We start from the raw sequence: 12972 nt of genomic DNA, 5'->3' as shown, positions 1-12972 counted from the left end.
GCTGCGCTCTGCTCCGCGCCACGGCCGCCCCCACTTCCCGCAGGGTCTGTCCCCGTCGTCGGCGGGTGGGTCCGGGCAGGGCCCTTCCCGGGTGGGGGGAACGAGTGAGCTGCCGGGGGCCCTCGGGCGCGGAACCCAGCCTGCAGCTCCCCCGCCACACCCCTGCCCGGCCACCTGCATGGCCACCTGCCCGGCCACCTGCACGGCCACCTGCACGGCCACCTGCACGGCCGCCCTCCCGCTCGCTCCGGGCAGCCTCTGTCCCTAGGGGGTCGGGGCGGCCGAGGAGGTAATCGGGCCAGACCCTGGGAGACAGGAGTGCCGAGTGCCCTGAATCCCGACTCTGACAACCACAGAACAGGTTGGCGTGGGCAGGACAACCCGGAGGGGCCTGACCCGACCGCAGGGGCCCAGCGCAAGGGGAATAGTTTCAAGCGGCCCCGAAGCTTAATGCGGAGCAACCTCGGGAGGAGGTTTCTAATGCGATTTCCGACTCCGGGAGTCGCGTGTCCAAAGTAAGGGAGGAAATGCTCCTGTGCTGTGCGGCTCCCATCTCGGCCTGGCATCCTGTCTAGTTCCCAACACGCCTGACACGCTGGATTTTTTGGAGGGTGGTGATCGGGAGGTCAAGGGCCTAGAGATGCTCCAGAAGCACAGTAGAAGGACCTTGGGAAAAGATAAACCAGAGCCACGACAGCTTTCTTCAAATATTTGTCCCGTAAAAGATGGAGCTAACGTCCATCAGCTCTCAAGTACAAATTAGGACCAATAAACAGAAGCCAAGAAACAGTGGATTTCAGCTTAAGAGAGGGTGGCTTTATTTTCAAGCCACCTAAATAATAGTGGCTCCTCGTCACCCAGGCCCGCAGGGATACAGGGGGGGTCACCTGCCTGGGGGGACGGACCACACGACCCATGGTCCTTTCCCTGTCTGCCTCTTGGGTGCGCGCAAAACCTTCCCAGACGAAATCGTGCCGTCAACGGAAGGTGTTTCTGGACCTCCAGAGGGTGAACCTCAAGAACTCAACGGCCCAACATGCTTACAGCGAACCGCCTCGCACACGGCCCGGACTCAAGCATCAGAGGCAAAGCGGGGCCCACCAGGCTCCTGAGTGATAGAGCTCTCCCCTCTGGGCAAATAGAATTTATCCCAGGACGCATGTGTCTAAGTCCATAAAGTGACAAACCTGTTACTGGGTTCGTCCAGAAGGGGTCCCGGAAACAAGACGTGGCCTAGGAAAGACTCCGAAACAGACGCAGGACGAGTGAGTGAAACCTCTGTGACTCTTCTTCCTCGTGACATAAACGAGTTCCAACTTTAGACAGACATTCACTGGGCAGATTTGAGCAAGGAGTGGAAAGTATACTGGACTGGAAGCCAAAAGGGTTGGGTTTTCGCCCCGTCTCTGTCGGTCAGGAGACCTTGGCCCAAGCAGGTGTGCTTCCCGGGCGCCTGCCCCACCAGCTGCCGGCCCGGTGATCCCTGAGGCCTCTTATCTCTGAGCCCAAGATGCACAGTTGATAACTTTGTACATGTGAAATCCTGGATGAAGACACTTAATGTTCACATTGAGTCCGCATGTCCTTGGACAAGTCATTTCACCTAAAGCGTAGGCGTATGTATTTTTAAATGATAGAAAATAATCTTGAGAGGACGGGTGGGCCGGCTTGGTAAGAAGTACAGTAATTTACACTCAGACAATCTGGGTGAAAACAATGTTGGTGACCCTGACGGGTGAACACAACCTGTAATGTGGAGTTCGCCACCACAGAGCTCCAAATTACTACCCTAAGATAAGTCAACTTGCAAAACAACGTTGCTAGCTCCTTATGGATGATTCATTCTCCCCTTCTGTCCTACGGAACCCCGGTTTCCCTTGGAATGAAACATGTTCAACTTCCATTGCACACGCGGCCCTGTTCCGTGGTGCTCAGCGGGAGCCAGCAGAGGTCCACTAGTCGGGGCTTCGGAAAAGACTAGAGATTTCCTCGTAAAAACTTACCGGTCACATGCTTTGGGCCCTTCCCCCTCTTCCGGCCTGAAATGTGGTCGTGACCCCTGGACGTGCAAAAGCATCCTCATGAGCTCAGGCAGGCCAGCATGGAAGACTGGGTTTGGGGTGTTTTTTGTTGTTGTTGTTGTTTTTAAGATTTAATTTGTAAGTAATCTCTGTGCTCACCGCGAGGCTCCAACTTACAACCCAGCCAAGATCAAGAGTCGCACACTCTACCCACTGAGCCCCAAAAGACTGGGTCCTTGGCGACGCTCTTGAGCGGCTCCCTCAGCGCAGGGCTGCTTCTACGTCTCATTCCTGGAAACCATACACCCCTACTTGTAGACACGCGCCCCTTACATGCAGCCTAATGCAGTCCTGACTCGTCAAATACTCGTAAGCAACTGCTTCCCGGTAAATCCCCGTTATTTACACCAAACTGTGAATTTTGCCCCATGGCCTCCAGAGCATCCTACGTCCTGAGAGGTGGTGGCCTATGTAACCACCGCAGCTCACTGGCACCGTAGAGGACCCTCCTCTGGTATCTTCCTCTCTGCTTCTTTCTCGCAAACGCGTGGCTTAGTGTCGGAATCATCATCAACGCCCCCAACAACGGCAAGACCAACAGGCGGGGAGCATCAGCCCCACTCCTTAAGCAACTTGGGATTGACGGACTGACTTCCAGCAGCGCTGCTTGATGTAGACACATTTTCCCGGGCGACGGGCACGAGGGAGGGCACATGACGACATATAACACTGGGTGTTACTCTATGTGTTGGCAAATTGAGTCCAAAATTTTAAAAGTTTATTAATAAAAAAAATTTAAAAATAAAATCTTTCAATATTGTTGAACATGAAAAAAAAAAAGAGAAAACAGAACATTAATTCAAAGTTTCTTGGATAACCCTTTAAGAGTCACACTTACCCCGTAAGACGACATTTAGTGCTAAGAAGGCAAAGAAGATACTGCAAAGTGTTTAATGAATCGCCTTATAGCTCACATAGTTCATGTTAATTTTATTGCTCTGGTTTGTGCGACTGTTTACGTCGTAGCATATGGGCTGGAGCCTCTTGGGAAACCCTGAGTTATTCCATTTGTGCCTGTTTTATGGAACTCGAGAGCAATTTTATCGTCTTGAGTGATCACATGGGGGTACACGCGCTCTGCTCTGATGACACGTGGCCGCTTGTATTTGCGGCCTGTGTGAGGCTGAGTCCTTGGTCTGGGGGCTCTTCAGTTCGTTTTTTTTTTTTTTTTTTTTTTTTTTTAAGATTTTATTTATTTACTTGAGAGAGAGAGAGAGAGAGAGAGAGGGCAGGAGCCGGGAGGGGCAGAGGGAGCCGCAGACGCCCCGCAAACAGGTGCCGGGCCCGGGGCTCCCGCAGGCCCCGACCAGCCCCCCGACCGGGCGCCCCGCAGGGGCTGCTGCTTGAGGCTCATTTTCCCAGGGGATCACGGGGCCTGTCGGGGGGCCGGCGGCCGGTGGCCCGCTTCCAGGCACGCCTGCGCTCCGTTTAAGAACAGGCGACAGGCTTACTTTACTTTCCCCTACAAGGATCCGGCTGCCTCATCCCTGCTGGAGGCTCCCGCTCAAGCCCGCCTGCAGGACCCAGAGCTCCCTTGGTGGCTCTCCGGCCGCTGCTCCCCCGCCGTCCCCGGTCCCCAGGCCTCAGGCCTGCTGCGGGGCTGTGGCTTCTGCTCCCAGGGCCCTCGCTGTCCCTCCCGGCCTGCGGGCCATGTCCCGGCGGGGAGCCCTCGCTGTCCCCTCGCTGTCCCCTTGCTGTCCCTCCTGGGAGCCCTCGCTGTCCCCTTGCTGTCCCTCCCAGGGCCCTCACTGTCCGCTTGCTGTCCCTCCCAGGGCCCTCACTGTCCCCTTGCTGTCCCTCCTGGGAGCCCTCACTGTCCCCTTGCTGTCCCTCCCAGGGCCCTCACTGTCCCCTTGCTGTCCCTCCTGGGAGCCCTCGCTATCCCTCCGGCCTGTGGGCCACGTCTCTCCCAGGAGCCCTCACTGTCCCTCACCCCCTCGGGCTACGTCTCTTCTGGGAGCCCTCACTGTCCCTCCCGGCCTGCGGGCCACGTCCCTCCTGGGAACCCTCGCTGTCCCCTTGCTGTCCCTCCTGGGAGCCCTCACTGTCCTTCCGGCCTGTGGGCCACGTCCCTCCCGGGAGCCTTTGCTGTTCCCTTGCTCTCCCTCCCAGGAGCCTTCGCTGTCCCTCCTACCCTTGGGCCACGTCCCTCCCAGGAACCTCACTGTCCCCTCTCTGTCCCTCCCAGGAGCCCTCGCTGTCCCTCCCCCCTTGGGCCACATCCCTCCCAGGAACCCTCGCTGTCCCCTCGCTGTCCCTCCCCCCCTTGGGCCATGTCCCTCCCGGGGCCCTCGCTGTCCCTCCCTCTGTGACCACACAGGGGCTGCTGGCTGCTTGGCTCCTCCAAGCCTCTCCGGGCTTCCACAAGAAGCACAGTCACACCGAACATTCTGTGATTTTATTATTACTCTTTTTTGACTGCGAAGCTTCCGTGGGCGCCCGTCATGCTCAGCACCCGCCTCCGCGGTCACGGGCGCTGTCTCTCTCCCTGTCTCCTCCGTCCTCGTCCGCGGTCCACCGGGAGCTCCTGCCCAGGCACGCGGGGTGTGTCCCCGAAGCCAGGCTCTCCCCGACCACTTCTTAGCCCCGCTGTGAACCGAGTACCTTCCCGCCACCCTGTTGCCCTCACAGTCAGCACACCCCAAGAGCATTTGCTCGCATGTTCTCATGAATAGCTGGGACAAGCTCTGGCTCACGGGACCGTTCCATGGCCTCGTACTGTAATCTTCGTTTGTGTAAGTGGCGGTGCGGGAAGGCCACACACGACGGCTCGGGCCTGCCTTCAACTTGCGGTCCTAGAAGTTAACAGTAAATCAGGATAAAAACAGATCCTTGAAACCCAAGCCCCACCTGGAACGTTGACTTCTGTTACAGTCACATGTTAAGTGTTCCTAGTTTTACACCCTCCAAACGGGGGAGCATCCGTGTCAGATACACGCATCTGATCCCAAAACTCAGTAGTTAAAAAAAAAAAAAAAAAAAAAACACCAACGACAATAGAAGACGGCCCGAGTGGGTGGTTCAGGTGCTTCTTTGGGCCCCTTACGGGCAGGGATCTCAGGAAGGACGCAGGAGGGATGGGGCCTTGGAGGCCGAAGGCTTGGCCAGGCAAAGCAGCCTTCGTGCGTGCAAGATGTGAGTTGAGCTCGGCTGACTAAGCAAGACGTTGAACAGAAACCAGATGCTGAAAATGTTCCAACAATTGGAGAAGTGACTTCTACTACAATGGGGGTTGTTACTGTCTTTTAAAGAAAAGAATTGAGCCAGCTGAGGCTACTTTTTACTAATATTATAAAAATGTGTTCTCCATTAAGAATTACACCTTCAGGGGGCTCAGTCAGTTGTGTCCACATCTTTTTTTTTTTTAAGGTTTTATTTTTTCACGAGAGACACACAGAGGCAGAGACACAGGCCGAGGGAGAAGCAGGCTCCCTGCAGGGAGCCCAATGCGGGACTCGATCCCAGGACCCCGGGGTCATGCCCTGGGCCGAAGGCAGATGCTCAACCACTGAGCCACCCGGGCGTCCCAAGTGTCCACGTCTTGATTTCAGCTCAGGTCGTGATCTCAGCGTCCTGGGATGGAGCCCCACGTGGGGCTTGGCACTCAGCATGGAATCTGCTTGGGATTCTCTCCCCTTTCCTCCTCCTACTCTGTTCCTTCCTGCTGCATGAGTGTGTGCTCTTGCTCGTGCTCTCTCAAATAAACAAAATCTTAAAAAAAAAAAAAAAAGAATTTCACATTCAAGTGAAAGCCATTCTCGAATGTTCCAGCCTTCTGAGGATACCCTGTTCCTACACTGTTCAGATGGAACGATGAGCTTCCAGCCCTCAACCCCTGTATTAGGAGAAGTCCTGTCTCTTTCCAGTATTTCTGCAGATTCCCGGTGGGGGGTGCCTGCATGTGTGCGTGCACACGAGCATGCGTGTGAGTGTGCTCACGTGTCACCACAGAGGATCAGAGTGTGTGGCAGGTGGGGCGGCTCATGCCTTCACGTCCCCTCGCACTCTGACAGATTCAGCTGAATTCCAGTTTCGCATCTTGCCTGCTAGAGCTCCAGCTCTTGCTCTTGCCTTCGTGCCCCTATAAGGACCCCGTCACTCCCCCAAAGAACTTATTAGCACCCCACAATTATGTGTCAATGGGATGGGGGTCGCACGGACGGTAGAGGAAACGGCTAAAGCCACTTCTACCGATGTAGCCACCCCTCATTTAACCCCAGCAGACCCACCATCCCTCTATCTTATCTACGGGACATTCCAACCTCTGTCAAAGTACCTCCTTCTGGAACATGCCTTGCAGAAATCGCCTTTTAAGAACCCAAACCCCCCTCAGGTAATTCTCCGACAAAAGACCAGCCTGGTCTGTTCCACCTTCCCGAGTGCATAAGCAGCCTCAGACATTTCTCTTTAAAACAGCCGTGGTTCCTTTTCAGCAAAAACATGCAGAATAAAGATTATTAGTATTCAAAGAACGTGCAGTCTTCATTATGTTTTTAAGAAGTTGTCAAGTGTTACCGTGAGGAAAAAGAAATCCCCGAATCCTAGACTTCACTGGGCCCGAGCAAGAGTAGCTCACCTCCCTCGTTGGGAATCACAAAACCGAGGCCGAGAGAAGCTCTCGGTAGGCCTCAAGTCACTGGGGGGCCCTTCAGTGAAGAGCTGGGATTAAAGCCTCCTCAGGACAGTCACGGCTGCTCTGATAATAGTTCAACAGACACAGGATATAATTTGCTCACCTTGCTTGCTGAGTGCAATGAGTGAGGCTCAGGATTCGAATAAACATGACTTATGGGTTGAAATTATATGCAAATGACATGATTAGACATGCAGAATATGCACATATCTATTAGCAATACAGGGGAATCTTATCTGCCAATAGGGAAATTTCTGTTGAATTATCAAAAGATAAACAGAGCTTTCTTTACTGCTATGCAGATTACAATTTAAATTGCTACAGAAAAATAGCAGTAAAATTTCGTGGGCCCTTGAGTCCCATCCAGGCCTCAGATGAATCTGGGTTTTTTTCCCACCGAACAGCTGCTTATATCTCTTTCACATTATAGGATGCGTGGTGACTTCTGACCCTTAGGGCGCTGCTCTTCGTCTCTACTGCACACTTCTTACACACTTAAACCCTTTTTTTCTGATCATAAAAATATTTATTCCTTGTAGAAATTTTTGGACAATACAAAAGAAAACGAAGAAAATAAAATAAATGCTGCCTGTAATTCCATCGCTGGAAATAACCACAGATTCTATCTTGGTGTTCACTTGTTACCCCAGACATTTTTCTTTGTATCTTAGATAATATACCATACTTACACTTTTTTTTCCATATTGGGACATGCATTGCTTTGTTTTGTAGCCTGCTTAAAAAAAAAAAAAAAAACCTACACAGAATAAGCATATTCCCATGTGATTAAATATTCTTCAGAAATTGACTTTAAGCTTGAGTTCTAAGCCATGTCAGGGAGTTACTCATTGTTTCCTGGGTACCTACCATGCATATAGGAGGTATACATGTTAATAAAATTCTGCTTTTCTTTTGTTAATCTGTCTTTTTATCACAGAGGACTCAGCTAAGAACTTAGAAGGGAGAGGGAAAATTATTTTTCTTCCCCTGCAGTAATCTTCTATAGACACTTTTCAACCCATCTCCTATCATTAGACTTTTTGGTGATTATCTGTCATAAACCCTCAGCTATGTTCTCGCCATTTAGAAGGGCAACAAGCAGAGTTTATGAGCAGAAGGAAAGGTCTACCTGGTGCACAAACATGTGGATACCAGAAGGTGGCAAAGGAGAGTGCTGTCCTCATTCATCCTCCATTGTCACCTTGTGTTTCAGACCCCACCCTGCACCCACTCCTGCAGCTCCCTAGGGCCTCCTCTCACCTCCTCCCTTCTAGATTTTCCCTCTCCTCTGCTCCTTGGCCCCATCCAGCTACTTCTTCCTCAGATCTCTGGCTCTGACTTTGTGATCCTCAGTTCACTCTTGTTTGTCCCATAATGAATCCGGTGAGGGGATAAAGGAAGGTGTCTGCACCTGCTCTAATCCTGGAATGATTCAACTGCAAGGCCTGAGCCCCAGAAATAAATGAAAGAAGTGATTAGATGTTTCTTCCCTGTTGCATGCCCTGTCCACAGTTCATACAGAGCCATGGCCTTAAAGCACTGTGCCACCTGTTTGGGAAATGACACTCCTAAAATCCACAAACATTTCATTAGTTTCTTTTCTTTTTGGATCTAAATGCTGAGAACCACTGCTTAGCTAAAACTTTGCATCTATCTTTATTTCTTTAGGAGAAGCTTCTGGAAGAATAATTCCTGGTTCAAATGCATTTTTAAAATATGCATTTTTAAGTCTGGTGATAAATGTCAAATTGCCCTTTTGGTATAAAGGTTATACAAAATTACATTTCTACCAGTGCTGTCCAGTTATGCCCCAGAACTGGGATAATTAAATCTCTTTGGTATGCAATTTGTGGTATCTCACTGTTGCCTTAATTTGCATTTCCCTAAGGTATAGGTTTCAAATTTTTAATAATTTCAAAGTGTGTTTTTCTTTTCGATATAACAATAGATTTTTAGGATTTTTTTGTCTATTAATTCTGAGATCATTTGAGACCAGGAGATACCAGGGTTTTTAATTGTATTTCGGAACTCCGCACTACATATGGTTGGAAGTGAAAAGAACAGCGATCACCTAGACAATCTTGTTGTTTTATAGATAAATCAAAGCTAAGGCCCTGTGGTTAAAGAAAGATGTATTCAATGAAAGCCATGATAGTGGAGTCAAACACAAAATGAGATTATTTTTCAGCAGCAAAACCTGAAAAGCAGCAGTGTATTTAAATGTAAGCAATATTTTGTGGTATGCACTTTGCATAAGGTTGTTCAAGAAGGTACCACCAAAAAAAAAACAAACTACACAAAGACTTCTTTCAAGAAATTTATGTATTTATAATCATAAGGGATTAACATCAACAAAGTATGTAGCAAAAAACAGTTAACCTTGAAAATGAATACAATGAAGCTAAATAGATTGTTGATGACATAGTCAAATTTGCTGTCAGCAAGCAATGGCAAAAAAATTGGAAAAAGGCACTTTGTAGGTGAAATACTTTTATATTCTGGTGTGAGAAAAAAACACTATTATCGTCGTTATGTGTACTTTTCATTGATTTGAAACTGGCTGTATAAGAGGCATTTCAGAAGATTGAGTGCACTATCAGGTGCCTCTAAGTGGTCTTAAGAACTTAGAAACCAGGAGCCCCCAAGACTCACAGCCACTTGTTTGGGGAACAAAACAGTCAATTTGCTCAACAAGCAATTATTAGTTTTTAAATCCTTTTTAAAAATTTAAATTCAATTAATTAACATATAATTTTTAATTATTCATGTCCGAGGCAGACGTCAGTGATTCATCAGTCTAATCCCCCGTGCTCACGGCATCACGTGCAATCAACAGGCAATTATTAAGGATCTATTCTCAACCAGATGCTACCGAGGATCTACTGAGATCGCAGACAAGACGCCTCTGTCTTGGAAGAGAGTTCAGTCTGATGGACGAGAAAGACAACACAGAACAGGGTAGTAAGCTCTGTGATCATCCTATCTGAACTGTCGCCGCTCAGCCCCTGGGGCTTGTCAGCTTCAGAAAAGCTAGAAACAGGAGACAGAGTGCAGTCAGATGCCAGAGAGAGACAGACAAGTTGCCAAAGCCTGGCCCTTGAGTGGAGCGCAGCGCTGGCACGGAGCTGAGGTCAGATGCCTTCAGCAGGGCTGCTAAGTTAGAGCAAGGGCAGGCCTGGAGGACAAATGTGACATCAGGAACGGCAGGGCTTATGGGAGTGGCAGAGCAAGGGACCGAGAGATCCAGGGCAGAGGGCCAGGGAGAGCCTGGGGAAGAGCATCCTGTAGTGGGAACGTTCTCCGAGACCTGCTCACCCCTCCCAGGAGACGCACCTTCCACCGCTGGCCTTAAGGGCTGCAAATACCCAACCCAGGATGGAGCTAGAGAGGGGTGAGCACAGTGGGGGTGGAATCGCCCACTGGGACTTCACCGTCTCATAGGGGGGGAACAGAGAGTGCGGGCCGCCTAAAGGGTGCAACATGCCGCAGGATGAGGCTGGGGAATCAGTGCCCACATCATGCGCGCCGGGAGTCCTCGGGTCCAAACAGCAGCCCCTACTGTTAGCCTCAGTGGGCACACTGGGAAACTGAGGCTTAGAGAGATTATATGACTTATCCATGGGTTTAGACTAGAATGTGGGTTCTAACTCCAGAGCTGCGCTGTTACCTATTACTCTTAACCACTAAAGTTCCCTGGGGTGCAGTTTCAGTCAGCCTTTCCTTTCCTTTTCTTTTTTAAGATTTTATTTATTTATTTATTCATGAGAGACACAGAGAGAAGCAGAGACACAGGCTGAGGGAGAAGCAGGCTCCCTGCGGGGAGCCCGATCCCAGGACCCCAGGATCACAACCTGGGCCGAAGGCAGATGCTCAGCCACTGAGCCACCCGGGCGCCCCTTTGCTGAGCCTTTTCTGGTCTTTCTCTTGTAGCCAGTGGTGAGGAGCCAGAGGAGTTAAAACTGAGGACTGACACGTGTTTGGCAGTGTGGCCCAACGTTATCAGCATAAACTCCAGAGTCCTCGGGTTCGAACAACAGCCTTTGACTTTTGGCGGATCCTTGGTCAAGACTCCTGGGGCCTCACGTTCCCGTGCTAAAGGAGAATAGGCGTGTCGTCTTGCTGGAATGCTGTGATACTTAAATGAAAATGTACAGGAGAGCAGCTTGCTAACTGCCAAGCTAAAAATAAGTATTAACTTTTCACGATTCCTACTGCACTTCAGAAGAAGCAGGCAGCCAGGGACAGGCGTACTGGAGCGCCCCCGGGGACGACTGCAAGGGTCCGGATGAAGGAGGGTGACCGGGGCATAGGCTAGAGCAGCGGCCATGGGGATGGAGGGGGGGGGCGCATTTAATAGAGAATTAGAACACTTTACAGACTGGCCTCAGTGACTGATTGGAGTTGGGGACGGAAGGGAAAGGGGGTCAGGATGATTCAGAGCTCCCTGTGAATCAGCAGGTGGATGGTGATGTCATCGATGCAGGAGGGAAGGTGGGCAGGAGACTGCGGTCTATTTCGGGAGCACCGTGAAGAGGTGGCTGTGAGGCATCCAGCGAGTGGAGGTGGGGAAGTACGGGTGGGGCTCGGGGCGGGGGCGGCAAAGAGGCGTGCTGTGGACTCAGAAGTGTGGCACCGACACCGGTGGCGTAGGTGCGATGACCGGGGAGGGGGGGGGACTTACAAAGTGATGGCTCGGAACCCTGTAATCGAGGGAAACTTCCCAACTCACACCCCAAGAGAAATGCTTCTGCAGAAGCCCGACGGGAAAAGTGGATGCAAATAAAGCTTCTCCTGTCCAGCTGGAGCGGGGTGCCCGGAGCCCGCTTCCTGAGACAGGTCTGCAGGGGCTCCAGAACCGCCCACCTGTGGCCAGAAGAGGAGGAGGAGGCCGGATGGCCCTGCCGAGCTGGAAGGAGAGCCGCTGACACAAAACCAGATTGGAATGTCCCTTTTGGACTTTCAAAAGAGCCACGTTGAAACTCTAATTCTTTGGGGGGGCCTCAGCCAGTGGGCTGCAGCCCCGCCGTTTCTCCCGCCCGCTCCCACCGCGCAAGGCCCAGGCCGGCCCGCCCAGGAAGGCGGCAGGCTGAGCGCCGGGGCCTATCTCTATTATGGGGCCGTGCACCCCGGCTCTCCTCATCCGAGGGTGGCTGTGGTGTCCACGGCGGCTGGGCCTCCGGCCCCGAGGGCATCACACGCGTCACGGTTACCGTGAGGATCCCCTGTGCGCCCCCAACTTGGTACCTGGGATCCTTTACGCAAATAGTGGCTTCATAAAACTTATCCCGGCGTGGAAGCTTCCTGGAGAAGTTGGGTCCGTTGCACTGTTCCCTGTAATTAAATTCACTGGGTCTCATTGTTTCGACACGGTTAAGGCCTTCACCCCAAGTCCAATAAAAGCAGCTTGGTCTGGTGATTAACTCAGAAGGAGCGATTCCCGTGATGGATGGAGACACTAAGAGGAAGGAAAGGAGGTGAAGGAAGGCGCAGGAGGGAGGAAAGGAGGATGAGGGGTGTGTTTAGTGGCTCCCACGACAACCAGCAACAACACACAATGAAAACGCTCTCCGAAGTCCCAGTATTCAGGGCACCGGGGGACTCAGCGGTTGAGCATCTGCCCTCGGCTCACGGCGTGACCCCGGCGTCCCGGGATCGAGTCCCGCATCGGGCTCCCTGCTTCTCCCTCTGCCTGTGTCTCTGCCTCTCTTTCTGTGTCCCCCATGAATAAGTAAATAAATAAAATATTTTAAAAAGTATAAATAGTTTTCAATATGATGAAAGTTTATTTCTTACTTATTCAAAGTTCAACGTGGTGGGTGTTTGCAATGGGCGCGTGGCCTCAGCATCCTTGCCTGGATCCTTTGCCATCCGGGGACCGGAGTCAGTGGAGACCCGGTGGGCCAGGCCTGCAGGTGAGCGCACCGCTGCCGTGCACAGTGTGGACATGTGCCCCGACCAGAGCTGGCCCCGAGCCCTGTGCATCCACGCGAGGGTCCGGGAGATGCAGTGGAGGCGTGTGCCCCGCCAGCCTCTGCTACGGATGACGCGGCAAGGGCCAAGGCTCAGGTGATGTGAAAATTACGAAAAGTGAATTCCTTACGTAAAATAGTCCAGTTTGTTTCTTCTTCTGAGAGTCTTACTTCAAAAGACTGAGACAGGTGACTACTGGAGCCCCTCAACCTGCCAGAAATATCAGCTAATCCCTAAGCAGAGGGACCCCTAGGGTGTCTGCCTTCGGCTCAGGGCGTGACCCTGGGG

General features: G+C 51.6%; 1 protein-coding gene across 1 annotated transcript in view; it reads left to right on the top strand.

The window, feature by feature from the left end:
* The window catches only part of TMEM67 (transmembrane protein 67), a 74375-nt gene extending 62238 nt beyond the window's left edge, over window positions 1–12137 (top strand). The window contains exons 29-30 of the transcript XR_012019847.1: window positions 9493–10105; window positions 10645–12137. The gene's annotated coding sequence lies outside the window, so the exon portion shown is untranslated. The remainder of the gene's footprint in view (window positions 1–9492; window positions 10106–10644) is intronic.
* The last annotated feature ends 835 nt before the right edge of the window (window positions 12138–12972 follow it).

The sequence above is a fragment of the Canis lupus genome, chromosome 28 (assembly GCF_048164855.1).
Source record: "Canis lupus baileyi chromosome 28, mCanLup2.hap1, whole genome shotgun sequence".
NCBI lineage: Eukaryota > Metazoa > Chordata > Mammalia > Carnivora > Canidae > Canis > Canis lupus.
This window is presented reverse-complemented; position numbering and strand designations above follow the sequence as displayed.